Source organism: Perognathus longimembris, chromosome 22 (assembly GCF_023159225.1).
Source record: "Perognathus longimembris pacificus isolate PPM17 chromosome 22, ASM2315922v1, whole genome shotgun sequence".
In the NCBI taxonomy this organism is placed as follows: domain Eukaryota; kingdom Metazoa; phylum Chordata; class Mammalia; order Rodentia; family Heteromyidae; genus Perognathus; species Perognathus longimembris.
The window spans coordinates 10600963-10625301 of record NC_063182.1 but is presented as its reverse complement, the minus strand read 5'-3'; the positions used below and the strand labels follow the sequence as shown (position 1 = coordinate 10625301).

The 24339-nt window shown below is 44.3% G+C and overlaps 1 protein-coding gene across 3 annotated transcripts in view; it reads left to right on the top strand.

The window, feature by feature from the left end:
- The window catches only part of Lhfpl2 (LHFPL tetraspan subfamily member 2), a 137674-nt gene that overhangs the window by 92555 nt on the left and 20780 nt on the right, over positions 1–24339 (top strand). The window contains exon 1 of one of the 3 annotated variants that reach the window (XM_048331579.1): positions 18759–18817. The exons of the other annotated variants lie outside the window; for them this stretch is intronic. The gene's annotated coding sequence lies outside the window, so the exon portion shown is untranslated. Of the gene's footprint in view, positions 1–18758; positions 18818–24339 lie in introns of those variants that run through there. 3 annotated transcript variants of the gene reach the window in all.

Sequence of the window (24339 nt, the reverse complement as noted above, 5' to 3'; positions counted from 1 at the left end):
AGTGGTTCACTCCTGTCATAGAGGCACAACTTCTGTGTGCAGTGGTACACACCTGTCATACAGGCACAATGGCTGGATGCAGTGGATCACACCTGTCATAGAGGCACAATGGCTGGGTGCAGTGGTTCACAACTGTCATAGAGGCATAATGGCTGGGTGCAGTAGTGCACACTCGACCTCATCCCTATGCTATGTGGAAACACAAGTAGAAGGAAAGGATCACAGCTCAGGCACAATAGGAGACCCTACCTAAAACAAAACAAGGCAATGAGATTCAATTGGTAGAATACCTGCCTCGCAAGTGTGAGCCCCTAGTTCAATCCCCAGTATTGCCAAAACAAAAACAAAACAAAACACCCACCATCCATCTACAAAGGAGGCTGGGAAATAAAGGCTTAAAGACTATTTTGGAATATTTATAAAGATCAATACATTTTTACAACCCCTTAAATTTTGTACTCCAGCTGAGTGTCTCACTCACTAGTCCTAGCCATAGGTTCTCTTAGCAAAGAAAGGGAAAATGATTAGGCGGGAACCCAGCATTCTCTGCCCAGGATATGTTACACATGGTTCATTCAAGTCCTTACAGACTGCTTGTGAAATGTGTAAACTTGTAGTTGAGAGGACACCATTAGTGGCCTTAGGACATTATTCCTATTACCTACAAACTTGTCAGAAACAATCTGATTCCTTCTAGAGTGAATTTTAAAGGTGTTCATGCAAAGTTTAAAGATGTTCATGCAAAGTTCCCCTACATCTGCAAGGAATATGTTCCAGGGTGTGTGTGTGTGTAAAACTGTATTTTCCTACACATATAGATCTCTGTTACATTTAATATACAAATTAGGCATAGCAAGAAATTGACAATAACCAAACAGAACAGTTGTACCAGTATATGATAGTAAAAACTTATATGTGATCTCTTTCTCTCAAGACACCTTACTATACTATGCACACAAACAGGAGGGTAACATATTCAATGTGCCCACACTGGGCAAAGTGATGACCTGCTTTCTACCAGGGACAGAGCAAGATGGCATGAGGTTTTTAAGTGTTTCTGACCTTTGATAACTGAGAACATAGAAAGCAAAACCAAGGTTAAAGATAGATTACTGTAGTTATATAGACTTGTCAGGCAGGGTAAGGTACCAAGGATCATTTGGTGTGGTCGAGAGTCCTATGGTCAGTTTGAGGGCCATGTTATAAAAGTGACTAATAAAGCTTGACCCAGGTAGCAGTTACAGAGTGTGAAACTTCTCCAAACCACCACTGGCTCAGAACATCTTATCAGTTGCTGTAGATCCTTGCTGGGAAGGAAGAAAAGTAAGTACATTATGTCAGGGATGGGCTCTTCTAGCTCCTGTTATATAGACAAACTTCTTGTAATTAATGTGTATGGGTAACCTTGATTTTTTTAGTGTGACATTTCTGGTAGTTATAATGTACGACAAGAAGCACTTACAAAACAATAAACTAAAGTATTATATGTGAAAATGAAAGCAGCTAATGATATAATTTGAGTAGAGACATGATATAGAACTTTTTCAAAATTTTTTAACAATGTCTTGGGCTTGCTGAGAAACTTGTGTTTAAAATGTAATTTTTTTTAATTTTGTAAAAAATAGTCAAAAATTTGGCAAAGTTCTGCTCATGCTGTTTGCATGGAAGTTTTCTTGAGTAATGATATCCTTACAATTTAATTAGGGATGGACAAAGTTCATTTACATAATCTTCAGTGCTGAGAGCTAGTTTAGTTTTTTCTTCTTCTTTTCAAAAATTTAATTTTCAAGAAGAATATATAGTATATAATATATAAATTTAATCTTCAAGAATATATATATTATACATATTATATTTTGCAAATTATTTAAGGAGATAACACCCAAAATAAAAAGACAAGATCTTTTTGAAGATTTGCTATATTCAAACATAAAGTCTTATTTTTGCAAGGATGTTAAAAAAATTATGGCTATGATTCATACACTGACGCGTTTTATAAGTTCTTGCATTGCACAAATGCATGATTCAATGTCAGATGATTTCCCTTCTTGAGTCTACAGTGTTGCAAAAAATCAGTGATCTGTTTCACAAATCCTTTCATATGTCTCCTTATATAATGCTTTCTGGGGTTTTTTTGTTTGTTTGTTTGTTTGGCCAGTCTTGGGCCTTGGGCTCAGGACCTGAGCACTGTCCCTGGCTTCTTTTTGCTCAAGGCTAGCACTCTACCAACTTGAGCCACAGCGCCACTTCTGGCTGTTTTTGGGGAATCGAACCCAGGGCTTCATGTATGCAAGGCAAGCATTCTTGCCACTAGGCCATATTCCCAGCCCAGTGCTTTCTGTTTTGAAAGCTATGTACAGGGCTTGGAATGTGGCTTAGTGGTAGAGTGCTTACCTAGAATGCATGAAGCCCTGGGTTCAATTCCTCAGTACCACATAAACAGAAAAAGCCGGAAATGACGCTATGTGGCTCGAGTGGTAGAGTGCTAGCCTTAAGCGAAAGAAGCTCAGGGACAGTGCTCAGGCCCAGAGTCCAAGCCCACAAAAAAAAGAAAAAAAAAAAAAGAAAAAAAAGAAAGGAAGAAAGGAAAGGAAAGGAAAAAAGAGAGAAAGAGAAAGAAAGAAAGAAAGAAAGAAAGAAAGAAAGAAAGAAAGAAATGCACATTTTCTCACCTAATCTGGGATTATCCTACCTCAACCCCTACTGCCTCATGCTTCAGAGAGCAAGTACTGTGCTTCTTTCCTGCCTGTCAAGGGAATGCTGTGACAGTGAAATGAGCCCGGTGATTATAAAGACTACCCAAGACCTAACGTATGAAACTGTAACCTCTCTGTACATTACTTTGACAATAAATAAGGGGGAAAAAAGACTTCTGCTATAGAATTCCAGTGTTGGTATGGGTAAACTTTTTTAATTTAAAGAATGGAGATGCTGGGGTCATAGGTCAGTGGGTCAAGTACCTGCCCGGCAAGGAGGAGGTCCTGAGTTCAAACTGTAGTACAGAAAGAAAAGAAAAAAGAATGAAGGTACTTGCCTTTGACAGGTCTCTGACAATCCACATTTGGTTGATGGCTTCCAATTGGAGATTGTTTTTTTTTTAAAGGAAGTCATTATTTGTTAGCATCTAACTGGATAAAACAGAATATCTTGGTTGTTAGTATTGGTCAGTATGTATTTTTTCTTTTAAGATACTGGGGTTTGAACTCGGGGCCTTGCATTCTTGCTTTGCTTATTGCTCAAGGCTACCACTTGAGCCATTCCTCCAGCCCCTTCCAGTGTGGATGTTGCAAGTATCTTGGGTGTTGGAGGGAATGCTTTGTATTTACTTAGTTACTTAGGTGATCAGTGCCTCAGTCTTCCAATCTGTGAACTGTGATAATACCCACTACTTGGAAGCTATGCGAGAGTAGAATGGCAATGCATTTAGCAAATGTACAGTCATCATAGTCCTGCTGTTTTGGTAGGCCTTTTAAGTGGCATCATTGAATTAGAATGTGTAAACTTTCTGTAGCCAATATTGGAGCTTCTCAGTGAGTTACATAAAAACCATATAAGACGGCGTGGGAGGGTAAAATTGGCAGTCTTCAAACAGGATTGAATTAGGACAATGGTTTGGTTTCAAGGGTACTGTAACTGGAATTCCAGGACAGGTACAGTTCAGTGACTTCATACCTACATGAAATGCATTGATTTGAACGTTTCACTCTTGATTTCTGTTGTGGAGAATACAGTTACCCTAAGGAAAGGCCATTTTTCAGACAGGTGGGTTGGTTCCTAGATTGAGACTTCCTAGCAGCTGTCAGGCTCAGGAAATGAAGAAGGGGAACCTGAGAAGCAGCAGAAATGAAAAGCAGAGATTGATGACTTAGACAGCACTCTCCATCATCCCAGCACTCTCGTGTGCTGACTGCTTGAATTCACAGCTGGAAGCAGTGCTGACTTCACACTCTCATCCAAGGAGTTTACTAAACATCATGCACCTGAATAGAGATTGAGATGAGGGACTGGACAGGATGGCAAATTTCTTCATCTGAATAATGTTGTTCAGTGCATCTTTCAGTGAAACTAGAAATTGTTGTAATACAAAACTTGAAAATTTTCAGGGTTTTTCCCCTCACTTTTCTGTGTGAATGAAGTAAAAATCTAAACCAATCAGTCATTCCTTTGCTCTACCAGAGAAAACTGGATTGCGAGCCTCATTTCCATGCAGAAAATTTGGACTACAAAATGTTCCAATGCAAATGGGTCAGGTCAATTAACCAACCAGTTCACATTTCTGATCCTTTGAATTAAAAGTTGTCCCAAGGGCTGGGAATATGTCCAAGTGGTAAAGTGCTTGCCTTGCAAGCATGAATCCCTGGGTTTGATTCCTCAGCACCACATATACAGAAAAGGCACTGTGGCTCAAGTGGTAGAGTGCTAGCCTTGAGCAAAAAGAAGCCAGGGACAGTGCTCAGGCCCTGAGTCCAAGCCCCAGGACTGGCAAAAAAACAACAACCAAAAAAAACCTGTCCCAAGTGGCAGGAGTGGACAGTGCCTAAGCCATCCCACCATCTTTCTCTTCTCATTTGTACTTTTGGGGGAAAAAAAAAATATTAGCACCAAAAGCTTTCCCCAAAGTTTGAACTTTAGTCCTGATTCCTGATTTCTAGTCAGCATTGGGTTAAACACAGAGCAACCAAGTGGGTTTGTTTTTCTGTCTCCAAGGTATCTGGCCTCATGCTGCTCCTCCAGGGCGAGTGGGAGGGGAGCGCTGGCTTACTCAGCTGGAGCACTGACAGGAACACAGCATGGAAATGGTGACTTGACAAAATGCTGGCTGGGGAAATGGAGTTCCGCTGCAAATTGGGCCAAATGTTTCCCAAATTAATTCTCACAAAGTGAGCCTAACATTTAGCCTCCTCCTGGAGTTTCTCGGAGTTGTCTCAGATACTTTAAGCCAACTCTGTATTTGTCGTCTTGTTTTGCAAATTTCTAACGTCTACTAAATGTTGAATGCTTCCTTACTTCAAATATTTTACTTTTTTTCAGCTTTGCTGTGAATGTTTTTATCTTGTGAAAAATTACCCTGAAAAGTAAATGCCTATGGTGATGTCTTTGAGTGGACGTTGGGGTCACATGGAGGTGTGGTATGGTTTTCCTTCAGGAGAGAATGGAGAGCTGGCTTATTTTTCTCATTTGGGTCTTAGAATACAGCTGGTGGATGACGGAATAATAGCCTATCAGGGCAAAGTATCACTTGCCTCCTGTGGGTTTGCATAGAGGCTCAGCATGGGCTCAGAAGATTATAGTTGAGCACAGATGCATCATTCAATGTTAATGTGTGCAGCCTTAAACACTAGACACAGCTTGTTGTCATTCTGGGTTATTTTACTTTACCAGGGGGGAAAAATATGATGCACTTGCATGCCATAACAGACAACTGCTTGTTAACTGAGATATAAGTATAACATGAATCCAAAAAATGATAGTAAAAAGGGTTTGCTAAATATTGCCAGGCTTTATCTCAAAAAGACTTGGTTGCATTTTTGAATGACTAATTGGGAGAGATGTATGTACTTGTTCATTGTTTCATTCTGTGTGCGTCAGGTAGAAACTCAAGATGATTGTTTTGAATGGCTTATTTCAGACTTTGGCTACTGGGCAAAATCCTGTTTCCAAGCCCAAGAAGGGTCAGGTGTCAGAGGGCATGGCGTTCTGATGTCATTTGAGCCCAGCTTGGTGGAGTGTGGCTAAGGGAAGTTGTCTTGCTGCTGTCCTGTGGGTATAGAGGGCTGGATTGGGCTGGGAGTGGAGGGGTGCTGAGAGGGACATTTTCTGTTTTCACCAAGGGACCCAGATTTGGGGCTCTTAACCTCTCTTCCTATTGGCAATGGGCTGGGCAGGCTCTTTTGGCTCACTGCTTCTTCAGCAGGCTTAGCTGGATGGACAGGAAGAAGCTGCAGGGCAGCTGTTGGCCAGAGTCATTCTCTATGGGGCTCCCATTTTCTTTTTTTTTTTTTTTTTTTTTTTAGTTATTCAGTCATATTTGCCCTCTTGGCTGCATCAAGACTGTCATTTTCACTTTCCAGTGTTCATTTTCACTTCCCAAATACTCACCAACACCTATTATTTTTCTCCAGATCTAACCTGGGTAGTTGAACCTATAGCTTTTTACAAGATGTGAATTTTGACCTCCTCTTTGTGTCAGGGTGTTTCATCTCACACTATAGCAGTTTTCCCTTTCTCTTGGGTCCCCCTTGCATTCCAGAAGGGATTCAAACAACTTGGCTTCCATGAGGCTTAGTATAAGTAAGTGCTTGTTTTCAGACACAGTAGCCCCATGCAGATTGCCCTGTAGAGCTTGCATAGCAATGAGCTTGTGGGCCTTAGGCTCAGTTGCTGACCACCAGATGACCTCAATTTGGTCTTGCACAGCCAGGCCTATGCCTAACTACCATCTAAAGTGGTTACTGTGAACAAAGCATGTACCTGTATCTTCTCTTAATTTTCATATCACTCCCCCATTTATAGCTGGGGGAATTGAGGTGTGGAGGATTCGTTACTTCCCCTATCTTTACCACATAGCCAAGTCTTGACCCTCATCTCAACTGTTTCTTAACCCACAAGTGAGGACATTCTAGAGCAAACTCCTTTAGGCTTTATACAGTGTTTAAACTTTTCTCATGCCTAGGAGAATGCTCATGGCATATAGTGCGGAGAAGTTGGGGGTTCTGCTAAATAGCCTGTAGTTTACAGGACAAGCTCCCCACAACAAAGAATGATCCAGCCTAAATCTTTTTTAAAATGCCAAGGCTGAGAAACGCTGTTATACAGATGTGTATTAGAGCACGTATGTTTAATAGTTAAGAAATCTGTATTTCATAATAAAATTACTCAATGAGGAGAAAGTACATAGAACTGTGTAAAAGAAGAAACCATTGCAGGAAGTCTTCAGCATCTGAAATTCAAAGGAGCCCTTCCTGGCTCTTCGCTCTGCAGTGTGATATGGTTATTGAAGCAGAGTATGTCATTTGGGTAATGATGCAGGGCTTTTTAAAATTTTTTTTCTGGAGTTGCCATTGAGAAGCTGCATATGCACACACGGCGAGATGTCAGCAGGAAATTTTGGAATTGTGAAACTTGCTGTCCTGGCTGTTGTTTGGGTCCCACGAGTGGGTGTGGCTCCTAAGGCTCTGCAGACTATGTGCCCCAAGCTCCCGTGAACACCCTGGGGTGGGGGTGGGGGTGGAGAGGAGGCCACAGACATAATGAGGAGCAGAAGCAAGGCCAAGGGGAGGCGGGCTGGTGTTTTTCTGTGAAGGAGGCTGGATGTAGGTTTTGTGGGGGGTGGTTCTTGAAGCCTTAATCACAACCTTCTGTTTTTGTGTTCCAGTCATGTGCTCATCAGGCAAAACCAAGCATTCCCAGTTGGAGAAGTTTTAAGGTCCTTCCTGTTTGTCTGAACTCCTGGCAGCAAAAATGTAGACATCTGTGCATTGTCCTGCTCATTTCCTTCCCCCCACCGCCCCCTGCACGGCCCTCAGCAGTATCTACACCATTGTGTTTCCCCTGTCTTCTTCACCTTGACCTTGTACTGCTTGCTTATTGTAATGCCTCCTCAGATAAAGTACTCCTTGGGACTTTTTTTTTCTTTTTAATTAAATGCTTTAAGTTGGATGGAGCTAAAATGCATCACAATATTTTGAAGTGTATTTCAATAGGTCACAGTGAGGCCCAGGCTTACTTCCTGCTTATCAGTCCCATTACTGCCTTGTAAGATAAAATGTTTATTTCATAGGATATGAATGTCAGAATGGTTACCGGTCTCCATTAAATATCTTCCTTCCCAGTTTCTTTTTGCACTCTTCTTCCAGGACCCATATTCTCCTTTGTCTTTCCCCCTTAGTCTGTTCCTTCCCCCTGGCCCTCTCATCTTCTTACCCCATTCCCTTACCTGGACTATTTCATCTGTCCCCCCCCCCCCCCCCCCCCCCCGCTGCTCCCTTTCTTTAGTAGTTCCCAAGTCTCGTGAATGCCTGGCCTGCATTCCATCCACAGGTACCCCAAGTTCTTCTTTACCTGGAATAGACTCTTGATCTTGCCTCTTTTGCCAGCTTGTCCCTTTCCCCTTAGTCTTGTTCTAGGGATGGAAACACTCAAATAGTCCCATCAAATCTTAACATCAACCTTTACTTTCCCCAACAACCTCTACAGGCAGTTTGTCTCCAGGTCTTGCAGGACCCTTTGAGTATTTCTTAAACCTTCTCCCTCCACTGCAATACATCAGGTGCATACTCACCTGGACGGGGCAGTGGACACGTATTGACTGCCCAGGTGCTCCCTTCTTGCCATACATCACAACCCCAGTGCTAAGGTCCCACATGGCCTCCTGGCAGTCATGACCGGCTCTGTGGCTCTGCTGTCACTTGAATCACACCTGGTGATCCCCAGATCCCTAGTGCTGCGTGAACCTGGGCATACACACACGTGCATGTATGCATGCACATGCACATACACACACTTGTAGCAGATTTTTTTTGCTTTCTGCTACTTGACTGATCCTCACAAGCATCCTCGAAGTGACTTTCTAAACTGTAAATCTAATCTTATGTTCATGCTGAAAATATTATATTCTTCCCATCATGATATAAAAGACAATAAGATCCTAAACATTTCCATCTCTTTTATAATATGACTTCTCTTTCGTCTCTTGCCTTGCTTCTGCCCTGACTTCCCAACTCCTAGCACAGGGGGCCATTCATCTGAGCAAGGTATTTAGCACTTGCTGTGGGTAGAGTCCTCTGTTCCCACTCCTCTAGCATGCCTGGGGCATAACAGATAATTTTGTGCTATAACCACTCACCAACTTATCTGTCACCTGACTAGCCCGGGACTCTGAGGATTGGTGTGTCTGAACTGACACAGAACTAAGTATAATCAGATTTCAGGAGTTCTTGTTTATGATATGTTCATATGGTCGGTCATAAACTCTGCCCTGTAGCGGATATGAGGCCTAAGGTTACCATCTTGTTTCCTCATGCAGTGGTCATTCCCACATGCGGTGTCTGGGGAGTGACCAGAAGGCCATTTTAACTGGCCTTATTTCTGATGAGGAAATTAAGAGTACCTAATTTATATGAGGTGCCCTCTATGGCATGAAAAGCTTGTCATTTTTCCAGTAACATGTACTATAGCCTCCTACTTCCTTCTGCAAAAGCTCCTTAGTAGTCAAGAGCTGAGAATTTACTGGGCAGAGACAGACTGCAAAAGGGTGACTTTGGGGACCACACTTGATACTCACAGACTCTTCCCATAGTAGAGTCACTTATTTCTTTCCCCAGGCCAAATACAGTGTGTGAATCTTCTGTCAGGTGTAAACTACTTGTGTGGCTGGCACTGAACCCCAGGTGCACAGCTTCCCAGGGCCGAGGGTGCTGCCCAGTGCAGCAGCAGACCTGCCGTGTGCCACCCTAGCCTCCAGAACACCACTGGGCTCTCTTCCAGGGATGCACACTTGTCTCCTAAATCTACCCAACCCCCAGGTGTTCTGGGAGTGGCTTTCTTCATAGGAAAACCAGACTCATTTAAAGGCTTCCCCAATGACTTGGTTATCACTGTAAACAGCCTAGAGATGATCTAGCTCAAATGGGAGAATGCCTTCCTGGAAAAGGGGGAGGCCTTGAGTTCAAATGCCAGTGCCACCAAAGAAAGAAAAGGGGAGAAAGGAAGGGAGGGAGGGAGGAGGAAGGGGAGGGAGGAAGAAAACATCATCACTATAGAGAATTCACACAAGTCTATGAATCCGAAAGTGAATTTGAATGTACAAGAGCGGCCCAAACACATATTTAATTTTAATTCTGTTTAAAATTTATCATGCCTGATAGCTAAATAGCTATCCCAATGCCTAGATTCGCCTTCCCAGCCTCCATGTCTACACACACATGTGTGTGCAGGTGTACATGTGTATGCATGTGAGTACACACACACACACACACACACACACACATACACACTGATTTGTTTTGCTCAGAACATAAGCAACATGAGCATGGCCCAGCCTTTCCATTGTGACTCTCCTACTTGAATTAACATCTGTTGACTTCCCATGTGTCTTTCACTCAGTAAAGCCATTACCATGCTTTACCAGAATTCCCACCCCCGAGCCCTGCCCTGCACCCTGAGTCACCTGGTTGGCGTCTCTAGGCCATCTGTACTTCCTGATTCAAGTGTGTGGCACTTCCTCAAAGGCAGTGGAAGGATCTTTGTGTCTCCCCCCTTCCTCCACCGGTCCACCTACCCTTCTGTGTGCTCTGGATAATCACAGTGGGAACAGGTAGGTGTTGGGTTCCGGTGGTGCCTTCTTACTTTACCCTATGGGATTGTTTAGAGTGCTGCCCAGTTAGAGTGGACTGTGGGTAATTGTAGTGACAACAAAGGAACAGAGAGTGATATGAATTCTGTTTGGGAAGCTACACTGTGAAAGTCCTTTGTGCATGACTTCCTTTTAGTTGATATTTAAAGAGCATGATTTTCAAGAAGAGTGTGGCTTAATAAGAAAGAAAAGGCCCACTATTATGGGAAAAGTGGTAAGAGCTAGAAATGATGCCACTGTATGCTTTGCCTCAGAAATCCCTTGCCTCATCTTGTATAGAAGTATGAAACTTAGTTTCCTGAGGTGGCGATTCATGGGGTCTGATGTGTATGTACGATTCATTTATCAAGTTAGTGGTGCTATGCTGAGCCAGCCTCAAGAGGTCTGCAATTTTATTCCTTCCCTTGTCATAAAAGCTTCATGTAGCTTAGGCCAGGATTTTACAAGGATCCACCTCTGCCAAAGGGCAAGAAGTTAGGAAGAGTGAACCTGGCATTTGAGTCCTTGTTGATGAAGCCCAGCTCACAGCTGGCCTGTAGGTGTAGAAGGTGAGACTGGTCAAGTCATTTGTTTTACCAGCACCTCTTGCTCTGGCCTTTACTATCTGTAACATTGTGATCAGACCAGTTTTTACTGAGCTTTGTAAAATATTGCCTTTGACAGCATTGTGGTTAAATTTTTTTTAAATAGCCAAGAGCTGATGGCTCACACTTGTAATCCTCAGGAGGCTAAAATCTGAGGACTGTAGTTTGAAGCCATTCCATGAGGCTCTTATCTCTAATTAACCGCAAGAAAGCCAGAAGTGGAGCTGTGGGCTTGAGTGGTAGAGTGCCAGCCTTGAGTGAAAAAGCTAAAGGACAGCACCGAGGCACTGAGTTCAAGCCCCAGTACTAGCCTAAATAAAACAAAATTTAATTTGATCTCACTGATAATGCTAAGTATAAAATTTAAATTCAGTTTGAATTAATGTCAGTTCAATAGCTACTATATTGAAGTGTTGGATTTTTAAACAACATTGGGATCATTTGGTTGATTATAACAAAACAAGACATTTTATTATTACATCAGAAATATATGTCCCTAGATCGATATAAATCAGCCTGCTAGGGCCATTTATAGCTGATGATAGAATTGCATTGCTTGGCATTAATAACTCACTAAAGAGCAGAGAATAAAGAGCAGTAAACATTAATATTATAGGATGTTTCATAGTTTATGTTTTGAATAAAGGGATATGACTTGACTCTTGCCTGAAACGAAAGCACTTAGGAAGAAGATGCCATGTTGCTGGTGCCTCAGCTGGACGCCCATGGTCAGATACATTTGCTAATCATTTGGCACGTTCCTTGACACTATAAGAGCAAAATAGAAATACTTTTAAGAAGGGCTAAGCTTTTGTATTATTCTATGTCCTGTGGCATATGGTTGTGAACTCCTTCATAACGCAAAGCATTTTGTCTAGTACAGGAAAGCAAAAGTATATGAGGAAGAAAGGGTCCTCTAAGGACAATGAGCTTTCAGAATTTAGTAAAGGTCCTTTAATACAGGGCCCATCTTTGACACTAAAAGCAGAGGGACCCTCATTTGTAACTGTTACCCTAAACACAGAGTAGAGCTACTCTGCCATAGGAGACAGCTTCACCAATGCTCTTTGGCCAAAGGCTTTGTACAGTTCCTTAGGTATCGCACCCAAGCTCAATGTCCTGTCCCCTGTCTGTACAGAACTGAGATTAGATATGGCCTTTGACAGCTTTGAGCCACTATAGTTGGCATTCTTTATAACCCAAAGGGTTCTCCAGAATAGTAGGTCTTGATAAACCCTGTGCTTTCGGAAAAGCTGTAAGCCAGGGAAAGGGCAGTTAAAGGTGGTTATATTCTTGAAATGAATGGCTTTTGAGCTAAAAGTGACACCAGTAATCAGTAGACCCATCACTAAGACATTGAAGCCAGAGTGATTAAGGGAGTCTTATACGGTGACACATAATTAGCCAAGACTCCTGATTTCCTGCTAGTAGAATCCTCCCTCTACATGTACCAGTTTGCATTGCCATTAAACTTTAGTCTTCAGAAAGGTACTGACAATACAGTATTATTTTGTCTTGTGGGAACAAGTAACAGAAAAATAAATATCAATCAGTATGGTGATGATAATACTAGCTCTTACTATGTGTTAGTATATAGACTTAATCTCTTGCTGTAAGCATTCCGAGCTACAAACTTGTTCACCCCTATTCCTTAGAGATGAAGAAATGATACTCAGATAAAATCCATTGCCTGGAACACAGAGCTAGTCAATGATAGAGGCTGGTTTATAGCATTGAAAAGAGCCAGTCATATGACTAGGGGGTAGGGGAGGAATTTGTGCTTGAAGGTGAGTCTAATTACCCATAGGCCAGGGGCTCTAGAGCAGGAAGAGCTAAGTGGCAGAAGGAATACCTAAGATATGACCTCAGAAGTGGTCATGTACATGCTGGAAACTGGGTGCAGGGAGAAGGGGGCTGGATCCTGTTCCAGAAGGGGGAGGCCACCTGCAAAGAGGACTTGTTCTGTGCTAGGCACTGTTCTATGTATACCATAGTCAATCCCCTAACATCCCTATTGCTAGGTTGTGGCATTTCTGTTTCACAGGCACAAAAACTGGGCAAAAAGGGTCCAGCTATGCCCAAAGTTACCACTTAGGCAATTGTGGGACTTGGATTTGAGTCTAGACATTTAACTTCTGCCTAGGAGCCAGATGCTAACATTCTGGGTAGGATCTTTGCCCAGGAAGGAGGGGAGGTGTTAGTTACCCTGTGATCTTTCTATACACGTCTTTGGGGGCAGATTCCCCCCCAAAGACATTTCCTCATCCTATTCAGGATCCCAGAATCATCATCTCCCCCTATTATGTGGGAGAGTTTGGCCCTTGGGATGGATAGAGAAGGAGCTTTACTGCCACATGACAATGCCTTCTGTTGAGGCCATATGGGTCAGAGGTATGGGGAAGATCTGCTTCAATGAAGTCTTTTAGCTCTGCCCATCTTGGGGAAACGTGTGTCACACCAATGATGCATACTTTTCATGACCCAGCCAAAACATAGTCTGGTTTTCCTCCACTGCTTTCCAAGGCTCTTGGCCTCATCGTCTTCTCTCACACAGAGGGCATTGTGGGTTCTCAGGGAGTTATCTCTTGCAGCCTGACTTGTGCTGGGAAGCAACACGGGAAGAGCCCACTGTGGTCCCTGGGTGTTGGTGGCACCAGACGTGTGAGTGAATGGAGCGTGCCTTCCTCTTTGCTTACCTTGTATCCTACGGGAACAGAACTGGCAAGCGTTTTCCTACAGAATTGAGCTGAAAGCCATTTTGCTCGATCCTTTCCAGCATTTTTGACTTTTATATTTAAGTGACCTGGTCTTTTCGGACACATATCCTCTTTGGAGACAGACAGTCCGACTTTCTCTCTGCTAACCACACATCACTGTTGATAGAGACCGAAATTTTAAAAAGTCCATATTCCCAGAAAGAAGATACTGGAACATATGAACGAGCATAGGGATCCAGAGTTTCCTCTGTGAGCCCCCCTTCCTTGAAGTGTGGGCCTGAAGTGACTTCATCTGGGATGCCATGTGGAAGGAAGGCTTGCTGGGTCTCCTCCCAGTCATGCATTCCAAAGTTCTGGGGCCAGCTCCGTGCTGCAGGCCAAGAATGCCGCGTGAGCTTCGTGCTGGCTTAGAATCCGCCAGTACCTGACGCTGCTGCGGCTGCGTGCTGAACCTGCCACTTCCTTGCACCGTGCGGCCTTGCGATGCGGCACTTCAGCTCATCTGTTTTCAGAACAAACTAGGGACTTCTTATGGTTGATAAATGAAGAAAATGTATATTTGTCTCTGGCTTTTAGATTTGGCAGTCTCACTGAGATGTACAGTATTTAATAAGCTGACTGTAAATGCAGCTTACAGATGTTTTGTTTTTCAGATGTTTAAAAATTTTTAGCATTCTAAGTATATATTGTGAATTCCTAATCACAGAATACTCTGTGCATCTCAAATAAATCTCTAATAAGAGAAATGAGCCACTAGAGGAGAAGGATTTTCAGTACGTAAATAAAAGTATATGAAGCCTGCTTTCACCTCTTCTCTTCCTCGTACCTTTCGTTCTTCAGTGCATGTGTGTTCAGCACGTAGGCTTAAACCTTTTCCTGATGCTTCTCAGAGCTACTTGCTTTGGGGGGTGGGGTTACGTAAGACAGGACAGTGCAGACATGGGCGGCTGCTTTTGTCCTTGGTTGTAAAAAACAAAAAAACAACACAAAAAAAAAACAGCATCAATTGTGAATAAACTGGGGAACATTTCACAGAGGCTCTTGGAACATGGCCCATGTCAGATTTTGGTGCCTGAAGAGTTTTTATATTCCACTATTGCTTTGACATACTGGTGAGAATCAGAAGTGACACTATCCGTGTTTGAGAAGAAAGAGTGGGTAACTGTTTAGCATTGTCTTGGTCCCTGAGTCAATCTCAAATTAGGTTCTGGGTGTTTATATCATTAGGTCCAGTTTACTAATACTGTCCTTGATTGGGTAATTAGAAATGTGTCACTCTGCTGATTGTTTTGAAAGTAAATCCTTTTAAGGCTGGTGGCTTTGTGATGTGCTTGAAGAGTTTATTTTAATGGGATCCCAGGTGGAGTCCCCTGCGCTGCTGTGCGCTGCTTTAGCCTCTGTCCTTCTAGAAGTTGATGGGTTTATGTTTGAGCTTGTAGCTGCAGGACCCCCTCTTTGTATGTGATATCTCTAGACTGCACCTTTGGCCACTTTGGAAAGTTTCTGTTGCACTTGTTTGCCTCTGCCACCTCAGAGTGTACTGGGGCACTAAGGCCTACTTGTACCTTACCCCTCCTGTCAGAAAAGCACTTACAAGTCAAGTGTTGGTCCAGTGGAGATGAAAAAGAAAAAAAAACAAAAACGTTATTAACTTATCTATGTAGGGGCTGGGGATATGGCCTAGTGGCAAGAGTGCTTGCCTCGCATACATGAAGCCCTGGGTTCAATTCCCCAGCACCTCATATATAGAAAACGGCCAGGAGGGGCGCTGTGGCTCAAGTGGCAGAGTGCTAGCCTTGAGCAAAAAGAAGCCAGGGACAGTGCTCAGGCCCTGAGTTCAAGGCCCAGGACTGACGAAAAAAGAAATTTAACTATCTGTGTACTCCAGATTAACATATTTTCTTTGTTAACAATTTGGAATGTATAAAATGATGCTTTATTGCTGTCTTTAAAAACAAGCAAAAAAGGCTGGGGATATGGCCTAGTGGAAAGGGTGCTTGCCTCATATACATGAAGCCCTGGGTTCAGTTCCCCAGCACCACATATACAGAAAACGGCCAGAGGTGGCGCTGTGGCTCAAGTGGCAGAGTGCTAGCCTTGAGCAAAAAGAAGCCAGGGACAGTGCTCAGGCCCTGAGTTCAAGGCCCAGGACTGGCAATAAATAAATAAATAAACAAATAAATAAATACATAGATAGATAGATAGATAGATAGATAGATAGATAGATAGATAGATAGATAGATAGCAAAAAGATGAGTTGGAGATACAGCTCAATTGGTAAAGCCCTAGGTTCTGTCCTCAGTGTTCTCCCTCAAAAAAAATGTTTATAAAGGGGAAAATACCTAAATTCAAGCTTGTTTGCAGTGCTCAGGAGCCTCAGGAGCTGATGAGAAAGCTCATGGAGGCCAGCGGGCTCTTCTTCATGGCATGTGCTTTTTCCCTTATCTCTGAAACACTGAATTCCCGGAGGGAGTAACATGACTTCATGAGAGGTGGCTTAGAAAACCTGCAGTGCATATGTGGCAGTTTCTCTCCCTATGACACCTTCGTTTACCTGGTGTCTGCATGTTATTCAGCTTCTCTGTCTCTCTTGTCTGTCTCTCTGTCTCTCTCTCACACACACATCACTTTGAGACTGCTATGCCCCTTGCTATGTAGCCAGAGGCCCTAGGCATCAGTCATCTTCCCTCTGTTCATGATGGCTTCCTGGCCCCTCTGTTAGTCATGTCCTCCGTTTGCCCCTGTGTGTATTCCTTGGAAAGCCCTGGCCTCACACCTGTTGGAGACGGGCCTCTGAGACACTGTGCCCTCCTGAATTGTCTACCACCTGCTACAAACTGGTCCTGGAAGCGTTGCTGATGCTCCTTCCAGGCAAGTCTTTCCCTTCACTCCGAGCCCAGCGCTCTTGTTCCTCCTGTGCTTGCTAAAAGCAGACTTCCCAGCTGCTGTGGAAGGAGGTGGCTCTCAGATCGGCAGGTAGAGAGAGAAAGGGGAGGAACAGAGAAAGGCCAGCTGCAGCCACCCTAGTGCACCAGGACTTTGCCAAGAGACCTTAGACACCCTGATGTGAGATGTGGTTCTTCAGGCTGGGTTTGGGGAGACACTTCTGCTGTTCTTATTTACTTAAAAGAGGTTCCTTCTTTCCTAGCACTTTGATTCATTCACCTCAAAATGAACTCATGAGAGCAACTTATACGTAGCAGCAGTTTTACCTAGTGGAATTGTGTGGCATGTGCTTCCGAGATAGTTGTCCAAGCTTTAATGTGTCTCACTGGGTGACCTTTATTGTTATATGTATGGGACAGGATGGACACATGGAATTTCACCGGACACAAAGGCAGTTTGAGCAAGCTGCCTGGCTCAGCCATGCTCTCCAGTCCTCGGCAGAGGCTGCGCTATGTCCACACCACACACCCCTCCGGGGTGCTGTGCCTCAGCTTCGTGTTGTCAGGAGAGGCTGATGAACCCGTCTCCTGTGGGGTTTTTTTGCATGTCATAGCAAGGGAAAGGACAGCTTGTGAGCTGCGGCTGCTCAAAAGTGACACATGTCACTCTGCTCACATAGAATGGGCGGAACCAAGTCCTGCGGCCAGGCCTGATGTCTCCAGGGTGAGAAACATAACCCTCCTCCAAGATGGTCTGGGAATTCTAGGAACAATGGTGCATCTTCCATGAGAACTTTACCAGAAACTTCCAGACAGGACTTTTGTTCTGGTTGATCCTTGGGTTTTCTGGTATTTGACAGGGGAATCCCAGATGGTGAAACCCTGTTCGTTTATCATGTCTGAGGCTTGGTAAACCATTGGGAGGGAGCCTAGCAGGTGGCACTGTACGGTACAAACCAGCAGCAATTCTGGAAGCCTCTGCACCTTGCTGTGAGGTGAATGTCGCTGTTCTTAGGGGTGGCATATCTTTGCACAAAGGCCCGTGCACTTCCCCTCTGCAGTGCCAGCAGTTGAAGGAGGAGGAAGCCGTGTATCTTGATGTTTATTTTTAAATTCTTTGTTTTCTAACCGCGTGACCTTTTGCCACTTAAGACTTTCTATGTTCTTACAGATCCTGAAAGCACTCTTGAGCTAACTTTCTGGCTTAAGATTTTGCTTTGTATCACAGAAATCATTAAAATGAAAAACGTCCTTTGTTTAAAGCAGGAGCATAAAAAGTCAACTACTAGGCTTCAAGTTTGAATCTCACTTAGACACATTGAGAAGGCTTGTGCTCCACAGCAAAAGGCATGGTCCCCCCAGCAGATTCCGGCCTTAGTGTCTGCTTGGGAAGCTGGCTTGCTCAGTCCTTCCATCGTCTTCAGACAGAAGACAGACACATGACAGATGACTTCCCTGTCAAGTGTTGTAGATGAGGACATATGTAACTGGGCTTCAGAAGTCTTAAAGAATGGGCTGTTTAGAAAACAGGAACAGACGAGTAGACCTGCTGTCTCCCAAAGCTGCCCGGGCTGCAGTGGGAAGTGAGCTTCTAGAAACAAGGGTTCTGGAAGGAGCAGAGGCGTGGAGGGGCTGGAGTGAGGGGTGTCTGGAAAGAAGTCTAGGGCTGGACAGCTGATGAAGTCAAGAACTGGACAGTGAACAGGAGGTCAGAGATGCTCCCGGGGTATTCCATGCCCAAGTGAAACCATCGGACCTGTCACCAGGCAGCTGAAGTCACTGACAGGTTCTGCCATCTTGAAGAGGGAGTGGAGGGAGTCCGGCTGGGCTCAGGTGGAGGTCAGAACACAGGACAATCTCCTACTTGATGTCACCTTCATCCACCCTGATACTTGGAGTCACCGAGGCCTGTACAGAGGCCATGTCGTTAAAATTTCAGCGCTCTGAGGCACAAAGCTCAGGTCAAGCAAGTCAACACACATAAACTCCTAGTTTTGATAGGTGAGGAGCTCCATTTTGTTTCATTCTGGTTTTTGTTTTTTTGGATGTAGGATATTGCTGTGCAGCCTGAGCTAGCCTGATCTCATGATTCTCTTGCATGCTCAGATGACAGGTATGTGGCACTACACCCAGGATGGTGAGCTGCAGTGTGCCATTTGCAGAATACTGACTATTGAAATCAAGAGCTAGCTTTAACATGTGACCCAGAAAATCACCCAGGCCCCTGAGAAAAGCATAGCATTGGTCCTGGGCATTCGGGAATTCTGCTCCCGAAAGGTAGGCTCCATAGCTCTGCATCCTGTCCTGTTTCTCAGACATGCAGACCAGTATGGTGGGCCTTACAAAATTCAGAAGAGCGGTTAACAGTGTATTTATTGCAATAAATAATAATTGCAGTGAATAATGTGACTGGAACATGTATACTCATTGGAAAAGAGCTTTTGAAAGTATAAAGATTTTCGGAACCTATGTTAAGCTGTTATTTTACATTTATCCTCCCTCCCTTTCAGGGCCTCGTGTTCTCACGTGCCTCCTTGCTTTCCCATCTGCTCACAGCTGGTGCTGTTACTTGAGCCACACCTCCTGTCTAACTTTTTTTTTTGCTGGTTAATTGGAGATAAGTCTTAGACTTCTTTACCCACACTGGCTTTAAACTGTAATTCCTGGTCCCTTCCTCGTAGCAGGTTTCTTGACATTCACACTACTGACATTTGGGCCTGACAATGCTTTGTTGCATGGCTGTCCTCAGTATTGTCAGCAGCCTCCTTGGCCCATGAGATACAAGTAACACATGTGGACTTCCTTCCAAAATTGTGACAACCAGCAGTGCCTCCAGACAGTAGCATGTGTACCTGCAGGAAGTCCTACTGACCTAGTTGAAAATCCCAGCTTCAATGTCTTCCAGCAGTCAGAGGTAGGAGGAAGAGAGGTCTGTCAGGGAGGCAAAGGCAGAATATTTCCCAAAGCAGGAGGTATGGAGTATACTTAGACGATACCTGAAAGAATAATATACTTGTCAGTGCCTCTGGACCCCTTTCGTAACAGAGTTAAGATATCTGTACTTCTGTAGTTACTGTGTTTTATAAGGTAGCAGAGTAAGATTATAAAACCTCCTTGGGCAGGTGGTTTTAGATCAAAAAGTAAAAACATCTCAGGCAAGGTACTTTGCATTTTGTACCAGGACTATCATCCCTTTACTTGTTACAATTTACTTGTCACAATTGTGGTTGGAAGAGAAGGTCCTGAGTGTTTTGGGAGCTCATTCATGCCATCCAAAGATTAGCTGGTGAGCAGCTGCTGTCCTGACTGAATCCTTTGTTCCTCTCACTTGGGAAGCTTCCTGTACAGAGGGCAGGCAGCTGGCCCCTTGTTCTGTCCTGATCAAATGGAGATGCCCCTTATCTGCCTCTCCTGGCCTCCTCTCCCTGACACTACGGAGCCAGCCTCCTGGTGCCTTCCCTCCACTGTGAAAGAATCTGCCAGAAGGCTTTGAGACATGAGGGTCTGGCACCATCTCCCCCAGTTTGCCTCAGTGGGTGGGCACCGGGAACTTAGGTCTTCTCTAAGAGGTAGGTGGTAGTCCAGGGACCACACTTTAAAGGCAGCATTCTAGAAGATCTTTCCCACTTTCCGAAGCAAAAGTATGTAGATTCTATTTTCCCCGAGACCTGGGATGGAGGCCGCCATCTTGCCAAGCTCTTGTGGGGGGGAGATGGGAACAGTTGGCCAAGAAACTTCCAGTGATGTGTGAGCATAATACAGTCTACTTGGAGGCAATGGATTATTGTTCCTTGAATATCAGCATAGCAATTTATTCATAATTGAGCTAGTATATGTTTTTTATTTACTAAAGTTTTATTTTACAAATTTACAGTTGGTTGGTCCTGTTGATACATTTTTTACCAGCAGCTGGCGCAAGTCTTGCCTTGGTATTTCTGCTGTAAATGGCTTAAGCTCTGTGTTCTGCTACATCCTTTCCTGTGAAGCACAAGAGGGCTGCCTTGGCCTGGGCCGTTCCAGTCCTCAGTTTCCCGCAGATCACAGGTGGAGTTAGGAGCATAGAGTGGGGAACTTGGTGGTCTGTTGCAGCAACTTGTCAGGTAACATGCCGCTGGGGCTTTCCAGGGTCTGTCTGTCTTCTTTCTTCTGTCTTGGGTGGTATCACAAAGCTTGCAGGGTGTCAGGAACCCTACAGCCCCTCTAGTAGGATGGACAGAAAGGAAGTGCACTCCAGATGAAGTCCAGAAATCTCATTCCTGGGGTTGGTACTGTTGAGTGTGTCCGGCACTGCAAACATTGTGCTAAGTTACTCGCACAGTCACCATGAATAACAGCCCCATGGCTGACCTTGTGACTCAGGTGAGTGCCTCACTACTCACCTTCTCTTTGTCCTTGTCACAACAGCCCATGAGCAAGGGAGTGGTATCTTTATTTTGATGTTGAGGAAACAGACTTGCAGAGATAAAAACATCTACCTTTCCAAGGTCACAGCTGCTTCTTGGCAGAGCTGAGATTTGATCTCAGGTCTGTTTACAAAGTTCCACATGCCCTGTGCCTCATCCTCACATGGCTGCTTGGCCGTTCCCAGCGTGCTGCTTATTGCCTGGCATCTGTGGCTCCCTCAGGCTGGCTGAGGGGCAAGGGTGGCACAGAGCTGTGGCCGAGCAAGCCAGGTTTGCTGTTTGCAGGAGGAGGTAGTGGTAGAGGAAGGGCTGTGGTCTCCAGCTCTGGTTCCATTGTGACCTTGTTGGCTTCACGAAGCCTTTTCTCTCTTCAATCTCTGTTCTCTTGATTCCAGTAAATTCGTCCGGGGAGGCTGCAGATCTTTTTGTGTTTCCACAAGTTGCATATAAAATATGGCTCCATTACAAAGAAATGCAACACACGTTTCTGAGCAGCAAAACTCTATGTTTGCTTCAGGATGCGTTGAAATCTCTTACAATAGTTTCCTAAGCCAGGCACTGTTGACTCACATCTGTAATCCTATCCACTCAAGAGACTGAGATCTGACGATCACAGTTCAAAGCCAGCATAGGCTGGACAGTCTGTGAGACTTTTTCCACTAAACTACCAAAAACTAACAAAATGAAAATGGAGCTGTGGTTCAAGTGATGGAACCAGAGCCGGAGCAAAAGAAGCTCAAGGATAGCACTCAGGCCCAAGACCAGCATTAAAATTCAAAACAAAACACCAACCAAAAAAACAACATTTCTCAACTATGATATCAGAACTCACTGTGGGATTGAAACCTGCAGAGGCTGCCCAGACCAGCCTCCCACTCCCCCTCCACTCCCCAGGAGTGAACTCTAGGCATGGAGGGGGAGGAAGAGAGAGGACAGGGAGAGAGTAACACACATGGACAGTGCATGAGGTGGTTCTGTTCCGGATGTATAATGGTATCACCCACACAAGACTCTTACCAATGATTTGACTGAATATTTTATCCAGATTCCCCTTTTTAGTAATTTCCCATTACTGTGAAACACTTGATAGAAAACAAGCTTAAATGATATCACAAGGAAATAGACAAATCCAGATTGGGAGATGTTCTATAAGAGAACAGGCTTACTATCTTCTGAGAAGGTTGGATTTGGTGGGAGAAGCTAGGGGAGATGGACCATTCTTGTCTAGAGACTAACCAAATATAATGTATGAGCTTTGACTCAGACATGATTTTAAGAAAGATGACTATAAAATGGGCAGAGTCAGTCCTTAATGATTCATGTCTGTAATCCTAGTACTCAGGAGGATCAAAGGTCAAAGCCAAAGCCAGCCTGGGCAGGAAAGCGCGTAAGACTCCAATTAACTACCAAACTCTAACTACCATTCTCCACTTAACTACCAAAAAAGCTGAAAGTGGTAGACTACTAGCCTTAAGAAAAAAAAAAAAAACTTAGGGAGAGTGCCCAGGCCCTGAGTTCAAACCACACACACACACACACACACACACACACACACACACATGCAGAGAAGCTCACACCCATAATGTTAACTACTTGGCACACATCTGGCATCCCGACTACTGTAGAAGGCTAAATTATGTAGATCCTGTACATCCGTGAGCAGAAAGCAAGACCTTTTCTCACAAGAAAGAAGGGAGGGGGGTAAGCATGGCTTTTGTAGTGTCTGCCTCGTTTGAAGCTCCGATTTCAACCCCAGTATTACCGAGTCTCAGAAAAAAAGGGGGAAATTGGGAAATTTGAGTCCAGCATTGGCTATAAGAGGAGTCTTGCCACTTTTCTTGGGTTATATTGTGGAAAACAGCATTCTTAGGCAGTATATGCTTAAACATTTAAGGATGATGTATTATGATGTCTCATTTCCAAGTGGCTCACAAAAAATTATGTGTAGGCTCTAGATCAGTAGAAGTGGTAGGAAACTGTGTTAACAGTTGTGATGTTGGGTGTTGTATGTAGGTGCTCATGGTCTATTCTTGTCAACTTGTATCTGTTTAGAATTTTCATAGTAAAGTTATAGGACAAATTGAAGGCAAGTAATAAGCAAGGTAGCCAGGTGCATTCTGGGCCAGGCCACCTCTGTGGGGCTGAATGGGTGTACTATGTGACCCAGCATTGATTGCCACCTTTCCCAGTGCCTCCTCAGTAGCGATGGACTTTACTCCTGGGTGTCTGATAATCTGGGGAAACCTGGTCAGCAGGCACTGCTTAGCTCTGGCTTCTTACACCCTTTTTCTCTTCAACTGACTGTCGGAATATTAATGGAGCCCTGTGATGTAGGGCACAAATCAAGTCTCAGTGCAGCTCATCCTTCTTGTATAATAATTAGGGTTTTGTGAAGGTGTTTACACATATGTGGCTTACCAACTCTCTTGTCTCTCTTCTCGCCATACTGTTGTAAGTTTCTGCGTGATTCTTTTTTTTTTTGTAAATTATTTGCTAAAGGGCTTTACATTATGTTTCATTGTGACTGCAGTATTATTTTCTGAAAGTCGGAGACTGACCAGATTGCCCAAACTATCAGGGACGTGACAACAAAGTCCGGTGTCCCGGGGACTGTAGTGAGGAGGCTTGCGCTGAAGTGGCAGTGGGGGTCTGGTTTGGTGGGACTTTGTGGGAGCAGGGATTACAGTGAAGGCAGTGAGTGCCCCTGCTGACAAGCCGCTGGGCCCCGCGTCCCTGTGGCTCACGGGGATCTACAGTGAAGACCTGTTTCCTCTTTGTAGGCACGACTGCCTCTCCACGGAGCCCAGCCCGCTGCCTCGCCAGGTCTCCTTTGTCGCAGCATCCCGTGGACTTGGCTTAGAGGCCTGGAAAGCTCCCATTTCAGCTCCTTGGCTTTACATAGCATGTCGGTCCTCTGATAGCGGCACTCGGCAAACTTGTCAGGGAGACCCAAACTTCTTATCTCCTGGCTCAAAACTGAAGAATGGAGGCCTCATTGCAGCCCTGCCTGTGCTGACGTGGGAATCTGGATGGGAATTGCTTGAGCACACATGGAAAGAGATAGTTTACGTATGGAGGATCCTTAAATAATCCTGCCTTAAATTTGGCGGGGACCACTTAGCTAATAATGAGCTCATCGGCCCCATCTTCTCCGCTTTTGAAATTGCACAGCCTTTGCTTTGGAAATTGTACTCATACTCAGAATGGTGGTCAGTAAGATACAAGTCACCTAAAAGGTTGCAGCAGACTTTTGCAGTTCAGCAAGTGGTCACATATATATTGTTGGGCTGGGAATATGGCCTAGTGGTAGAGTGCTCGCCTCGTCTACACGAAGCCCTGGGTTTGATTCCTCAGCACCACATATATAGAAAAAGCCAGAAGTGGCACTGTGATTCA